This window comes from Coturnix japonica, chromosome 10, assembly GCF_001577835.2.
Source record: "Coturnix japonica isolate 7356 chromosome 10, Coturnix japonica 2.1, whole genome shotgun sequence".
NCBI lineage: Eukaryota > Metazoa > Chordata > Aves > Galliformes > Phasianidae > Coturnix > Coturnix japonica.
This window is the reverse complement of record NC_029525.1, coordinates 1,134,263-1,149,628: the sequence shown is the minus strand read 5'-3', so window position 1 is coordinate 1,149,628 and position 15,366 is coordinate 1,134,263. Positions and strand designations below refer to the sequence as shown.

At 47.4% G+C, this 15,366-nt stretch overlaps 1 long non-coding RNA gene across 2 annotated transcripts in view; it reads right to left on the bottom strand.

The window, feature by feature from the left end:
• LOC107318504 overlaps window positions 1-15,366 on the bottom strand; it is a 93,422-nt gene that overhangs the window by 54,691 nt on the left and 23,365 nt on the right. For both annotated transcript variants that reach the window (XR_001557382.2, XR_001557383.2), the window contains exons 4-5: window positions 13,562-13,677; window positions 6,905-7,010 (exon numbers count right to left, since the gene is read on the bottom strand). This is a non-coding gene — a long non-coding RNA (uncharacterized LOC107318504). The remainder of the gene's footprint in view (window positions 1-6,904; window positions 7,011-13,561; window positions 13,678-15,366) is intronic.

The following is a 15,366-nucleotide window of genomic DNA, read 5'->3' as shown; positions in this document are numbered from 1 at the left end:
CCCCCAGAACAGGAAAGGTGCAGAGCTCTTGGAGCAGGTCCAGAAGAGGCCACTAAGATGGTCAGGGTGCTGGAGCAGCTCTCCTGTGAGAAATGGTTGAGGGAACTGGGCTTGTTTAGCTTAGAGAAGGCTCTGGGGAGATCTCGTTGTGGCCTTGCAGTACTTGAAGGGAGCGAATAAACAGGAGGGGGAACGGCTGTTTACAAGGGTTGACAGTGACAGGACAAGGGGAATGTTAGTAGGAAGTTTTTTTCACAGAGGGTGGTGACGCACTGGAACAGGTTGCCCAAGGAGGCTGTGGATGCCCCATCCCTGCAGGCATTCAAGGCCAGGCTGGATGTGGCTCTGGGCAGCCTGGTCTGGTGGCTGGCGACCCTGCACATAGCAAGGGGTTGAAACAAGATGAGTGTTGTGGTCCTTTTCAACCCGGGCCACTCTACATTATACATTAAGAAGATAAAAGAAAACATGGGCTTTAAACCTACCTGGATCTGCTGCCTCTGCTGTTGCAAGAAGGGGGACTGGCAAGCAAGCTTATTGCAATTCAGTTAGCACCACAGCAGGAGCACTAGCTTCAGGCTCCTCATTTATACACAGAAGAAAAACTGAAATGCCTCCCATTCCCTCACCTTGCACAGCACCAAGAGGAGGATTCCATTCCACATGTGGAGGATTTTTTCATTCCACACCGCCTGTGAGCTGTAGGGGTAGGAAGATACACAGCAGGATGATGGGCAGGCGGATGGATGGCAGTGAATGCTGCAAGCAAGTTGGAGCACAAGCAGACAGCTTGCTGTGTGTTCCAGAACTAAGAACTGCTCTAATTGCTGGAGGTACTGCAACAATCCTGTGCGACGTGATGGACATGGAGCCTGTGCTGCCTCACATGCTGCAAAAGCAAGGGTTCTACCTGTGCCTCCCTAGCAGTTGCCTCCCTCAATATCTCCCTCCATTCCCTCATGCTGAGTGATCTGGACTGCCGGGCATGGCAGGACAAACACACCAGGCTTCCTAGAGGCTCAGCCAGGACTTATGAAGCCATCACGCACTCAGGCTGTCTCTGAACAGTGCCAGCACATCTTGGTATACTGCCTGCTTTTCACCTGCCTGTCATTTTGGGATGCTATCACTGAAAGGCATTTTGGAGCTTTAAGACCTGCTGTGGAGACTTCTCCCCTGCTTTCTCTTTTCTGGAAAGTTTTCCCATGCTAAGTATAGTTCTTAACAGGTGTGTGACCAGAGGGGACTGTCAGGGATGCAGCTGTCCCCACCGAGGCCAGGATCCATCTCCATCTGTCTCACTGGAGCTATCTCTGCAATCTTTGGCCATGGGCTGGGAGAGCTTCAGAGACTCAGACAGAGAGGAGATATGTGTACAGGCACAGAGGGCGGATAACTGTTCCAGGGAATGCCACAAACAAAGCCTTTGACATCAAACTAATGCATCCTCTGAGGCTTTTAAAAGAGCCCTTGCCACACACAGGCAGGCTGCCAGCTAACTCATCTCTCCTCCTTGCCATGCTAGCAGCCTGATGCCAAGGTCGGGCTTTAAATGAAAGCTGACTGCTTTGCAATCCCCAGGGCCTCATTTGGGGATGCCACAAGACTGGTAAGAATAGGCAGAACATACTTAACTGGAGCCAGATCTAGTGACTTTTGGGGCCCCTCTGCTCCCACACACACCTTTCACCAGGGTGTAACACCTTCAAATGTCGACACCAGCAGGACTTTCATCTGGACACTGTGCATATGAGTAGCAGCTCTGGAAGCCCTGACAGCCTGGACTTACTGTGAAGCTTTCAGAAACAGTGCTGTTCTCCAGTCCCCAGCTCCACATGCTAAATTCCACTTTTGTTACTACAAAACTGGCATTTCAGCTCTCACAGCTGAAAAGTCTGAGAAAGTGGCTCAGAGATGAAAACCCCGCTCCCCAGACCTACAACAAACAAGAAGAGTTAAAGCCAGATTTGTAATCTCTAAGGTTTTGAAGCCAATTTTGTGACTGTCTCAGGCAGCTCTGGCATCCTTTGTAGCTGGTGACTCACTGAACAAAGGGGATCTGACCAAGGGCACTGGGGTGGTTCTCTCCCATGCTATGATTTCTGAAGCTGGAAGAGAGGAAGCATAGAAAAACACAAGCAGACATTTGAGAGGCATTTACAAACTATCTCAGAGCCAAAATTTCCTCTTAGTCCTGCCAGCACATCTCTGCAAACCTATCTGGCCTTTACACAGTGGTTTGGAACAATTTGACCCAGAGTCTGAACAACAGAATTAAGCACCAGGTCAGCAGAAAAAAAAAAAAAAAATTAAAAAAATAATAATGACTGCAGCTGCTTATTATTGCTTGCTATTGAAGAGTTATTGTTACTACAGAACATTTGCTTCCCTAAGCCACATTGTGTAAGTGTCAGTGCCTTTGCTAGATTTAATGGTCCAATTATCATGGGCTGTGTCACCTCCTCCCCTTTCTACATGACGAGACCTGCTCTCCTGCCTTCATTCCCCTCTGCTGTTTTGCTAGCAGGCAAACACACCTCCACCACTCCTTCGTGGGTAGCCTTCCTTGTAACTTCTCCCATGCTTGGAGTGGGTGGAATAGGTGCAGTGGAAGAGGCAGTCTCTGGGCTGGCCATCTCACCCTAAAGATGGCTGTCTGGGGAGGGATCTTTTCTGGATGAAAGCTTTTACTTGATGCAGATGCCACCAGAAGTTCTCATTCAGAGTTAGTCACATCAGGGTCTCCTAGACACTGCAATGAGCTTTGGTCCTCTGGACCCTCTGCTGTACACCAACCTGCTCAGAGGCTGCTCAGCTTTGACCAGGATGTCCAAAGAGACAAGGACTGATAGGGCACTGCCAGACAAGATACTGCTTCCATCACCTGAAACAGCTGGTGACCAAAGATCAACTAGTCTGTTATCAGCTTCACAATTCCTAAGAAATACCCTGCAAATATTCCAGAGGGAAACAGATCGACTTTTGGTACACTTCTGTTTGTAGGGCAGTGCCTCAGCCAAAAATCCATACAGGTACGGAGCTCGTCAGTCATTTTCCCTCCCTAAATGGTCACCGTAAAGCAAGGGAGTGTCAGTTTAAAATAGCAGGAAGGGAGCAGGAGCTGGCTGGGCTGGTGAGGAAGGGGCTAAGCTCCCCTTCTGGATCCCAACAGCAGCCTGCAGCAGGTCATTCATGATATAACCTGACTACTGTATCTGAGAACATCAGCTCCTCACCAGGATATCAAAAAAGCAGTATAACAAACATCATTAGAGAGTTTCACAATAGGATCAGACATTTATGGGAATAAGAACATCATCCGCAGCGACAGTAGCTCAAATGAAAATCATAACAGCTATTGATTCACCTGCTTCAGGGTATAAGCTGGTTGCCAGCTGGGGTCAGGGGGAAATCTCCCCCCATACGGTAGTACTGCACAGTTATGAGCATTAGGGGATTTTTATGCCTTCCTTTAAGGTATCCGGCCTTGGCTTCTGGTGGAGACATGGTACTGTTCAGCGGGTCAGGCTGGCTGTGGAAGCAGGAACAATGGTCTTAAAAACTTCAGGGTCCACATGGAAGTCCCTTCTTTCTGCTTGCATGGAACAACACCTCATCCATCACACAGATAGCCAGACAGGGCCACTCATCTTCATTTGACAATACCTTCAATCTACAAACACCCAGGTTAAGTCTCACAACCAGTCTAGTCAGGATTCTTTTACTGAGCGCCAGGGGTGCACTTTCTTGGCTCAGACACACCACAAAGTTTGGTCGCAGAGAATTCCCATCATGACTCCTACAGTAGGATTTTCTGAGAAGCCACTACACCCCCATCTTGTTGAGCCAATTATTTTTGGTGTTTAAATGGAAGCCAAAGTCTGCAATTGCAGAGCATGTGGTTGACTTGTGGCTTGCCCTAAAGGAGCCAGTAGCACTGCTGGGAACCCTGGCCCAGGAGCCCTGACCCTGGCTTTCTGCAGATCATAGAGCCTGCTGCTTACATGCCCATCCTGGTGCTCCTGTGTCTCTGCTGGGGACAGAACAGCTCTGCAAATGTTAGGGTCTGAACTGCTTCTGTAGATGAATAAGGGGATCTTGCTACAAAACTGCAGAAACTCCAGGGACTGACAGTCATCCTCCCCACATATGCTGGTTTGACTTAAAGGATGGCATCAGCATCCCATAATGCCCATAACTGTGCAGTATTACCCTCTGGAGGGAGATTTCACCCTGACCCCAGCTGGCAAGCAGCTTATTTCACTGGGATAAAAGGCTAAAAATTTAGGATCTGATTTGGAAGCGCTGTAAGGGAGGCTGCACTCGAGGTTATACCACCTAGACAAGATTTTTAAACACAATCCTCAGTGCATCACAACCCCTGCAGGCCCTGTCTGCTCCCCTCTAACACAGAGCCATGCCCCCAGCTCCATCTGTCTAGGGGAACAAAGTCCTTACTAATGTAGGGAAGTTGACCAAATCGTAAAGAAGATGTAATGACATTGTCTTGGCTGACATGCTGATCGATGCTTTCCATGCAAAATTATGCTTTCTGCGACTAATAAATATTGATCTTTTTTCATTCCTGTGTAGCACTGTAATAAACAGTGACTCAGATACTTGCCAGCACTGAGCATCCTGGCCCCTCTGCAGCCTCCAGCCCCCTGCAAGTCACCACCAGCACCTTTTGCAGTTTTTGGTGTTTTTAGGTTTTCATGAGCCCAATAGATATGAGAGCACCACGCATGATCCCATGGAAGGAAGAGTGCAAAGACCCATCTTAATTCTTCTGCACTTTTGAGCAGAGTTTTTTACTTCTTCATAGGATGAAGCAGAAGTTAAATGGAATTCGAATGAGGACTGGAGAGGGAAGTCAGGGTCATGTCCTGGGCATGTTTAGGATAATAAACAGGAGAAACTGGACCAAACAGAGAACAAATGGAAACATTTGCAAGTATTTGATAGGGGAGTCTTGCAAACTATAGTGGGGACAGTCAGACAACTAGAAACGCTGACAATCAAAGCTTGGAGCTCAGTAGCAAGTCCCTGGCTACTAGCTGTGCAGGACACAAGGCATACATCTCGCCCTGCATTAAGCACTGCGCCAACATCACAGCTGTCCTGCTCTCTTTGCTCCTCTTCTGGAGAGGGGGCAAGCAGTGCTCTGCGTTTCACACCCACTTGGCCCCCTCACCGTGCTCAGCACTGTATCCAAGCGCAAAGCAGCAGTGACTCAGCTCTGCTCCCATAACAGAAACGTTCACAGATAAAGTGATTGTCCTCTCCGAAGAGTCTGGTGTGAAACAGCCTCAGGAGATGGAGAAAGCACATCACAGTGCAAAGCAAAACCGTGTAGAGCTGTGCAAGCCAGAAGCAGCTGAGAATTCACCTACACCTCCAGAACTGCAAAGCCAAGGGAGAGATCCTGCTGCATTACTGGAGTTACACACCCTACCTCAGGGACCTGGAGAACACCAGCAAGAACACAGGTGTCTACACTATTTAGGTAATACCAAAGCTGAGCATTCAGAACAATGTTGCTGGGACACAAGTACATGATTGCTACATCTTGGGTTGAGTTCCCAGATTTTTAGGGGACTCTGGGCCCTGTTTTCTCCAGGTGTTGCTGCACTGTTTGTTCTCATCTCAATCAGAGAAGGGAGCTGCAGCAGGGAGCATTTAGTGTGAACTCAGATACAGGGCTGCTGATAGATTGATGATGACAGGCAGAGGCCTAGGTTCACTCACTTCTGTCTGGTAGACACACAAGTGATTGAATTTGCTCACTACACATTTGTGGGAGTAGATTGCTTTCTTTTGCTGAAGGGAAAGGACCGGATTCATAACCAGCATGAGCAAAGGAGTTACAATGCAACAGTGAACTAGAGAGCAGGAAGGGCCAGAGGTCTATGGTGGTCTGTACAGTCTCAGATATATATAGGTGCTACACACAACCTATTGTAGATGACCCTACTCACCACTCATCACCCTACCACTGATCTGCCATTATCTCCTTCCTCTTGGGAAACTGCTGTAACACACCCTACCCCTTTTCTCTCTGAACACTGCAGACAGACAACAAACTGCACTGCCTTCTGTGACCTTTGGCAGTATCTGAAGGTGCTCAAGGTAGCCCAGGTCTTGTGAGTGTGCCCACTCCTGGTCCTTCCAGCACAAAACCTGCTTTCACCAGCAGTTTTAATGTGCCCTATTTTCCCTTCCACATGCAGACTGCTGAGCAGGCACTTAAGGCCAAAACTCTGCAAATAAAAACACAGGTTCTGTACTATGAAGCTTAATATTCGATAGCATCTCACCCCGACTGTGAATGGGTTCACTGAAGGGCTCCCCCAGCCCTGAGACTCTTTCCTTCCCCATCCGCCTCCTGGGAATATCAGACACCAAGGGCTGCTGGTCCAGCACATTTGCAGGAGTGGGAGTTGAATCAATGAAGCTCTGAAAGCCAGTGGGGAAAGTCATTCTGCACCTTCCTGACACTGGGAATAAATGATTCAGGGGGAAAGAAAAAAAAAATAATACAACAACCCACAAAATGAGGCTGGAATTACCCAGTGGAGAGATATTTCATCTTGAGGAATTGCATTTGCTGCAGTGTTCATCTCACTGAGCCACAGCCAGGCTTTAATATCCAGCAAAAGGTCAAACCTAAATGGGAATTGTTTCAGCTTGCCAGAGCCCCCAGCACCAGCTCACAGGCAGTGAAGGCATGTGTCCCTCCCTAGAATCACTTTGCACACCTAACAGCACTCCAGGCACTCTCAGAGTTTCAAGTGGCTCAGCAAACATTCATCAGCCCTTCCCACCCTGCCAAGTATTATCACGCCCAGTTTATTAGCAATCATCTTCCCTATTAATTTGATAGCACTTGCCATCTCAACCCTACCTTCAGAATCACTCGTCAAGCCGAAGTCAAAGGACCTGGAAGCGATGCAGGGCTCAGCTGTACAGACACTGCTTTGATCACAAGACACACTACCTCACTGGCAGCCCTGTGACAAAAGGATTGGTAAAGTTAGTGACAAGGCAGAAAGCATTGCTGGGCAGCACTAGTTTACAAGTGGGGACACTGCTTTGATACTAAGGCAGTGCTTTTTGGCAATGTCCTTCCATTTGATTTGGTCTTACTCCCACCTCTCTGCAGCTTGAGAGCCGGGGATCTCCTACCACTGCAGCACTGAAATTGGGATTGAAGACACATGAATCCCTAAAGGTTTTGCCAATCACTTTCAACTGCCTCCTCCACCAGAGGAATGACAGGAGCACAAGGCAAAGCAGGAGTTGGTCCCTGTGCCAAATCCAAGGCCTCTAACAGGCGCTGATGTGTGGCTGAACCATGGATGCATACCTCTCTTCCAGATGTGTTCCACACACAGTTCAGCCCAGGCCAAAACAAAGGAGCACAGCCTGCACTCACTGCCTTTGGCAGGGGAGCTGCATATAGGAGGAACAAACCTGTCTGCTTGGGTGTTATGGGCAGGGTGAATTTGGGGTGAAGTCTGGGGGCTTCCAGATGTTTTCACTCAAGGCATCTAAGTGAGGCACCTGCTTATTGTAAAGGAAGGTGGGATTTCAAGGTCTTTGATGGCTGCAGGAGGCAGCTGTCAGTTCTGCGATCATCTGGAAACATCAATGCTTTAAACATATTCTCTGTACAGAACTGCAGAGCCTTTTGGCCAGTGCCGTGGTCCTGACCTGCTGCCCCAGCAGCTGCTCTGCCCCCCCTTCCTGACCTGTTTCTTTGCACACCTTCTGCACCTCCAGCACTGCAGGCCCCAAGAAGCCCCAGCCCCCTCAGATTTTTCATGTAAGAAATTTGTTTTTGGAGGATCACGTTGCACACTTGGGTCTGCCTGGCAGCACGGCACCCCTGTGCCTCCTCTCAGCTCTTTTGTGTACAAGTCCTGGGTGGTCCTTCAGGAGTATTCTCATCACAGCCAAATGCCTCACAACCCCCACACGCATTTTGTTCTCCCTCTTCTTTCTTGTGCTTTGGTACTTGTCTCCTTCCACAGACCTGCTCAGCCTCTCCTCAGTAATCTGCACTCCTCTCCCAGCCCTCAGACTCAGCTCTGCTCTCTGGGAGTTCAGTATCCCAAGCTCAGGTTGCAGTAGAGTTCTCCATGAAAATGTTGGGCAGATGGGATGCGAGGAAGGCAAAGCTTCCTGCCTCCTATTCTCAGCCTTCTGCGTGATCAAGGTGAGGGCCCGAGGGACAAAAGAATTTAATAGAGCCCTTCCTATACTGTTGCATTGTCCACTCAAGAGGGGATGAAGCAGACAAGCAAGCTGAACAGAGGGAGATTTTACCTATGGCAGGGATGACAATCTGCTTGAGCTTTGAGGTTTATAGCAAAACTGGTGCCAAGCTACAGACAAACTACAGAAACTGTGAGGAAACAGAAAGAGGTGAGAATTGGCTACTCTCCTAACAGTGCTGTGCCTTCCACCTTCTGTCTCACTTCATCCATCATGACCTGAAACCCTCCTGTTTTCCCATTCAGGCGCACATTAAGCTCAGCCAAGCAGTTGCCCCTTCAGCCCCTTCCTGATGAGCAGGCTGCCACCTGTGATGAGTTACACGCTTGTTTCCATGCTGATGTGGACTAACACCCACAGGGAAACACCTGAAACTATCACTCTCGCTTTCACTTGTGACTTAAGCCAGATTTCATTATGTACAGAAGGATTAAATTTTGCTAAGGCTAAGACGAGACTTTTTGCTGTTCAAATATTTACAGCTGAAGCTCACCAGAAAGCCAAGAAGATTCTGCTGGACAGAGCTCAACTATCCAGCATCCTCCAAAGGAAAACAGAGTTTTAACATGGTATTTAAAAAATCCAGGGACATCCAAAAGTCACCCCTCGTGACTGTTCCTTGACCAAGCTGAGTCCGTGCTATACATCGTGCTTCTGAAAGAAGTAGCACGTCCATCTGGAAGAACAGGCTGGCCTTGCCTTCCCAATAATGATGAACATGTCAACATTGGGTCAAACAGCCCCTCACATGGTCACGCTAACAGAGGAGGCTGCTCAGGCCTAAGTATGTCAGCAGAAAATCAAACAACAGACAACAGGTACGCTGCAACATTCGAACTACATTCACTCCTTGTCTGCTGACTATCCCTAAATGCTTCTTGGAAGTCAAGCCCTCACATGCTCACCTGTTTGGGCACCTACCTCCCCCAGCCACACTGCAGAAGCGATGTTTTACTGGCAGAAGTAAGGCTGGACTCGCCCTTCAGACATCTGGGTGCTTGAGGATTGTCCCTCATTCACCCAGTTGCCTTTGATTGTTCTAAACATTTCCGTTTGCTGCTAGATCATTTTCATGGCACGTCAGCCTCTATCTTGAGCTCCCTCCATCCACCTCTGCAACTGTTCATGTTCAGTGCACGCATATGAGGTTTAATAGAGCAAACATAGCTCGGATCTGACAAAGCTCCTGTGGCAGAAGCAGAAACCCAGGTAGAATTGCTCTCTCCATTATCTGCTTCTTTACAAAGGTCAAGGGGTAGCAGAGAGAAGCTTATCTACTGATGAGCATGGGCAGAACCACCTTGTGGACAGCTGTGAAGGGAGAACAGACATCTTCAGACATTAATCCCAAGGGATGAAGGCCAAGTAAATTTAACATCCTTACTTCCTGGGTGGACAACCAGCTTCCCCAGGGAGTCAGTGACTTTCTCAAATAGAAAATGAAGATCTTTGAGGATTTCTCATCAATCTCCCAGTGCCCTGGGCACAGCATAAGCAATCTCTCCACTCAGATAAACTCTGTTCTCTCACGCAATCATGCCCTGGAAAAGGCTCAGCAGCAGCCTCAACCCATGCCAACTTTCCTCTGTTGGATACAACAACATGTACAGGAGACCCTGAAGGGATCCTCCAAACCCAGCAGGCTCACACAGACTGCAGGAGCATACACTGCTCCTTCCTCTTAGTCACCAGCATCTTTCCCTCTGATGATGCGAGACGCAGACCTACAACTGGCAGCTCAGTGTTTGCCCTATGCTGCAGAATAAGGGAACACTGAGGAGGGAATGCAGGCAATATCCTAAACAAATCTGCTGTTTACAAAGTCCCCTGTAAACTGTTTACATTGCTGGGGAGCAACCATGGAGGAACAGCAGCTGGAGCATGTTCTTCCCAGTGTTCCTGTGGGAGTGGAACTGATGCATGTCTGGAAAGGGTGCAAACATATGGGGGGACGAAAGAGGCAGCAAAATCCCAGCACCGCCCGCTATCCCAGCCTGCCAGGATCTCTGGGTACCTCTGTACACACACACTCAACAAGCACTGGAGGAGCTGGTATGGTAGGGCTCTGAGGGGTATGGATGAGATGGCTAGAATTGATGCAGGCACCCAGAAGAGCCAGCTCAGGCTCCAGAGCAGATCATGGGGTGGCAGAGATGGTCAGGGGGTGCTGGGTGAGCTGCCTTCCAGCTGCTGCAGGAAGCAGACCTGAACGAGCCTGTCCTGCTCATCTCCTGGAGCCCATCTGCTCTCTGGTACATGTGAAGTGTCTTATGACTCTCAGCCTGTGAAAACTCGATGTGTGGCTCACAAGGGCAGTATGGCTGGTCTCCTGTTCTATTATACACATGTAGAAAGTGGCTAAAAATGGGACCTCAGGAATACCACTGAGAACATTTTGAAGTCCTGGCATAAAATAAAAGCCTCAGTGTGCCTCTAATCTGTCCCGCTTCCTGTCCACACAAGCCTCTTTCAAATATCTCTGCACAGCAATGCGTCAGCACAGTGTGGTGAACTTGGCTGAAGCACTCGTGACTGCAGCCATCACGTCCCCCCAGGACAACAGTGGGCCCAAGGCAGTCCAAGGGCTGACTCCATGACAACAGAGGCTTTGGTGGAAGAAAGAGAAGGGTTAGAAGTAAGACATCCTTTCTCAGTGCCTCTCACAACATGCCTTGCACTCACAGACCCTTGTGCAGTAGAAAAGGTTTGTTAAGTTACCAGAACAGCTGAAAAGGACATAAGAAAATACGGGCATCTCTCAACAAAGGTGATAAGAGCTGAGCCCACTCAGAGAAATAGCATCAGAGGGACGTACGTGAGGATGGGTAATGTGCTGGAACAGCAGGAACACAAAAACATATTCTCCACAAGTGATATGGTTACACTGACCCAGGAACAGTAAAGGAATACAGGTGCAATGACTGAATCATAAAATTGCTCAGGTTGGAAAAGACCTTAAAGACCATCAAGTCCAACCACAACCTGACCATACTACCCTAATTCTAACAACCCACCACCAAATCATATCCCTGAGCACCACATCAAAACGGTTTTTAAACACTTTCAGGGACGGTGACTCAACCACCTCCCTAGGGAGCCCATTCCAGTGCTTAACAACCCTTTCTGTAAAGAGGCTTTTCCTGATATACAACTTACGCTGAAAAAGAAAGAAAAGTGGGCATACTCACACAGTTGGTGCTGAAGATCAACTGAAGAGGGGCAAGGGAATCACTGGATTAATCAGTGGAATCAGTGGATAAACCTGATCCAGCTGTAGATGCCCTTGTTCATTGGAAGTGAGTTGGATTAGATGACCAAATCAACCACTAGTTGAAAGGGTCCCTTCCAACTCAAAAGACTCAATGATTCTAAATGATAGCCATCCACGTCTACTCTCAATGTTGTCACCAAGATGCACCTTTTGATCCTGCCAGGTCCAGGTTTGTCCCCTCCTGCCAAGGTGAATCTGACTTGAGTTTTGCAGATAGTTTTGCCTGACCCACACCCAGCTCAGTTGCAGTGAGAAGACCTTAGATTCAGGTCCTTTTGAAGCAGCATTAGCCTGTAGGGTTCTGCCAGTGCTCCCTAAGCCTCAGGTCACCCTGTTTGGAGGTTGGCAGACACAGTTTGAAATTCAAGCTTGAGTCTTCCTGCTTCCTTCCTGGCGACTCAGTGTCTCTCACAGTGATGCCTTCTCACCACAGCACCCATTATTTCACTACAAGATGAGCAGAAAAGCCATCAGGTTTCTGTTTTTGAGTGTTCAGGCTATGATTTATTGTGAGCCTTTAGAAATTGGAAAGGGAAGCAATTCTCCTTTCCAAAAAGCACTTATGCTCCCCCTCTGCACCCTCACAGGTTTGTTATGCGAGGGCTGCTCATAAAACTTGCTTGGACCAGCCTGACGTTTAACCTTGGATTCTGAAATGATGCTGAACGTAGTTTATCTTTGTCTGGGCTTAGTGCAAGGCTGCATTAGCACCACTCCTGCAGCTCTTTGTGCTGACAGCCATTGTTCAGCAGCAGTGCTCTGATGGATGTAAAAAACAGCCCTGAGCACTCATGATTGTTTTGATACCCTGAGACTGTTGGATCAAGAAACCCTCTACGACTCAAGCTGGAGTGTTAGAAAGCAGACATTCTTTAATATCAGCACTGGATGCATGGGGGTAATCCTCCTATCATGTTTTCACAAAACATCTTCCGTTTATATACATTACTCACGTTACAAATGCAGAAGTTTTCCAAGAGGTATGTTACATATGCAGAAGTTTCCCAGAAGTATGTTACATATTCAGTGACCAATTCCAAGCAGGACCTCCTATTTCCTTGGTACAAAGACTCAGCAGAACTTCCTTATCTCCTTGGTTCAGAGACACAGCTCTTTCTGTTATCTAAACAAAAACTTCAGGGCAGGAGTATCCATCAACCAACACTAGCAAGCTTAACAATATTGTTACAACTTGTATCAGATTGCAATTGCTTTCTAAAGGAACTCCAGATGCTAGTCCAAGCTCTCATTCATTTTCCACTTCAATTTTAATTGCTGGTACTGATGATCACTTCTTTTCCTACAATCGACTGCCAGGTTCTGTCCTGAAATTAGCTGCCTTTCACAGAACAGGAAGTGGGAAGAGATTCCTTTATGCAAAATCTCTGGTGTCATCATATTGTCCAACAGATCTGCCTGACAAAGGCAGAGAAAGCCTAGCAAGTCCATGAATCACAAATTCACTTAGGCCTGATGTGACAAGCTCATCTGAAAGCATGTATGTCCTGCTAATGGCAAAGGTCTCTCTTAAATCGGCTGAGCATCTTGTCCCTTCCTGTTCCCAGGGTTTTTATTACTACAAACCATTACAGCATTGCCAAAATAGACACGAATTAGAACGCAAACTTTCTCAGCATGAAGCTCCAGCCCCATATGTTTGGCGATGCCCCAAAATCATCTGCTGTAACACTTCAAAAAAACATCCACCTAGGCCAGCCTTGTTCTTCCAGCCGCTTCTCACACCTCTGAGCTTGGATATACCCATCACTGCCAATGCATTGAGAGGGGACAGCCACAGGATTAACAAGAGACAGCACATGAGGATGGCTGGGATCCAGACCTTCCTTCCAAGCACTGCAGGGATGGAGCCCTGCAGCTAAAGGGTTTCTAACTGCAGTGCCTTAGCTTCCTACCACTATTTACTCTTTATTTGAGTGGGTGTCAAAGCCCTCTGTGACTTGCCCAACAGTGGAGAGGGGTCAGAGTCAGCCCTACCTCCCCTCTTCTGCTCACCAAGCTGTCTAGACAGTCCTCCCCACTGGTACCTCTGAGGGACATGGGATTCTTCAGAAATTCCTCTTGCAAATAATTCTCCATCATCCCAAAATGGCATTCCTGTGCAGAGAACCCTAGAAAACAGTGACACAGATCAGCAATTAAGGGGCAAAGATGGACTACAAACAAAGGCTTTGCAGGTCACACCTTCACTGCATCAGAGCCACTCTGGGAGAAAACCCTTAGCAAGCCCCATAGGGATCAGCAGCTTTTAAGTCAAACCCGAGTAATATGATGATCTTGTAGGGGGAAATATTAATCATTATTGGCAGCCAAGAATGTGCATGTCTAACAGAAGACTATTTTATTTTTATTTTTATTGCATCCCAATTGCAGCTGGGAAGACAACATTGGCTAAGAACCATTAAACCTATTGCAGGAATAAATTTTCTTTGAGTCAAACCATAAAAAGGTTTAAAATCCTCTTAAGCCAGTGACAGTTCCTAATGGAACAGACTTTTTTTTTTTTTCTGCAAACCAAAAAAAAATTAATAAAATTGCTTTAGATTATTAAGTGAATAGATTAGGCTCCACAATGGAAAATATTTACTCAAGCAAAACCTGTTTAATTTAATACCTGCCTCAATTAATTTTTAAGTTTGAGATTATAATTGGACAGAATAATGACATTTTCTGCTTGTATAAATAGGCACTTGCAAGCCCCATTTGCCCAGAATTCGGGCAGAAGAAGCTAGGAAAGTTTTGCCTTGCTAACCTCCAAGTAACATCAATGCTGCTATATGTGCTATATGTACAAGTTAGGCAGCTTATGCAAGCCTGGAAGATAGAAGCAAAGGCAAGTTCCCCTCTTACAGCTGGCCATCACAGTTATTGAAATATCTGGAGGTCATTCACTACTGATACTGAAATAATGAAATTGTTACTGGAAGTTGTTTCCTTTGTGAATGTGGAGGCAGAACATTAAGAACAAGATAAGGCTGAGTTTCCTTTCTTCAGCACACAGTGGAGATCTGATGCAGAATTAGCTTTGATCCATCTGCCGGACCTGGGATGAAAAGAGTGCAGCAACTCTTTGCAAAGGTCTGTGAGTTTGCTCCTTAAAGTTTTCAGTTGGACATTCTGCTTCCAAAGTCAAAGCAGAGGTCATCACCCCTGTTACACCCCAACAAGACTGGCTGGAAGGCTCAGTCTGAGAGCTGCTGACAGTGTTTTCCTTTGGCTACTGATCTGAGAGCAAACCTGGCATCACTATACTGCTCCATTAATGCTTCTCTCTCTTCTAGAGAGCAAGACGTGGGAAGCATGTGGAACACCAAGCTCCAGCATTCATGCTGGGTCATTCATTCAGAAAATAAACCTGAAGGGTCACTTCTCTGCAGGCAGTGCATGAAGAGCTGTTACATGTGATCAGGTGTTTTGTTTTTTCCCCACAGTTTACCATCCTCTGCAGTCCATTGCTGTTCTCCCTTCCCTCCCTGAAGTCTGCTCTGGCGCTCAGAGTTTTTAGGCCTCTGAGAAGCTCCCTGATGCAGATTGCAGCACCCTGCACAGTGCAGTTGAGCCCATGGAAAAAAGAAATCTCTACAGAAGTCCCTCACAGTCCAAGAGCTGAAAATCACCGTTACTGCACCTCGCTTGTCTCTCTTCTAAAAGCCCTCCTTGAGGCTGAACTGACATATCCACGAAACATACTGAAATGCTCAGTAACTGCCACCCACAACCACTCATTAACAACATCTCTTTGCATGATGCATGGTTTTCTTACAGATAAGGATTCCTCAGGCAGTTCCACACTCTACTGA